Below are 943 nucleotides of genomic sequence, written 5' to 3' on the forward strand. Positions count from 1 at the left end.
TACCATAGGGACATGTGAATGTCGTTTTCTCTTGATCATTGGGATGTTGGGGATTTGGAAAAATCCTGAGTACCCATCAAGAAAGGAATAGAATGGGTGATTTGCAAGTCTCTCAAGCATCTGATCAATAAATGGTAATGGGAAATGATCCTTTCTAGATGCGGAGTTTAGTTTTCGGCAATCAATGCACATTCTATGACCTGTGATGGTTCTTGTTGGTATCAATTCGTCCTTGTCATTTTTAATCACAGTGATACCACCTTTCTTTGGTACAACATGCACAGGTGATACCCATTTAGAATCTGAGATAGGGTAAATAACACCAGCATCTAAGAGTTTAAGAATCTCTTTCTTTACTTCATCCTCAAGATGTATCCTATGCATGCACAAAGAGGGTGATATTCCCTTGATGTCATCTAGTGAGTAACCTATTGCCTTTCTAAATCTTTTAAGCGTTTTCAAAAGTTCAGATAGCTCAGTTTTAGTAAGTTCAATACTCACAATGACAGGATAAGTTTCATTAGGACCAAGGAATGCATACCTTACACCATGGGGGAGAGGTTTAAGCTCCACTTTAGGTGCCTTAAGCTCACTCCAGTCACCTTGCTGAGTGGCTGAGACTTCTTGGTGAACCATCTGTGGAAGCTCCTCGTACTGATCCTTACTGACAAACCCCTGGTGTGAATCTAACATCATCCCATAGGCAGTACTCTCCAGGTTCTCAATCACCTCAGCCTCTCTCTCTACAGTCAAAGCATGCTGTAGAGGGTCCTCTAGTGACAACTCTTCAAGGATTTCATCAGCAAGGGCGTCCATCTCTTCAATGTAGAACACTTGCCCTTGAACAGTTGGCCTCCTCATTACCTCCTTGATGTCAAAATGGAGAATGTGCCCTTTACCCAGATGGAGATCAATCTTGCCTTCTTTCACATTAACAATAGCT

The sequence above is a fragment of the Brassica oleracea genome, chromosome C5 (assembly GCF_000695525.1).
Source record: "Brassica oleracea var. oleracea cultivar TO1000 chromosome C5, BOL, whole genome shotgun sequence".
NCBI lineage: Eukaryota > Viridiplantae > Streptophyta > Magnoliopsida > Brassicales > Brassicaceae > Brassica > Brassica oleracea.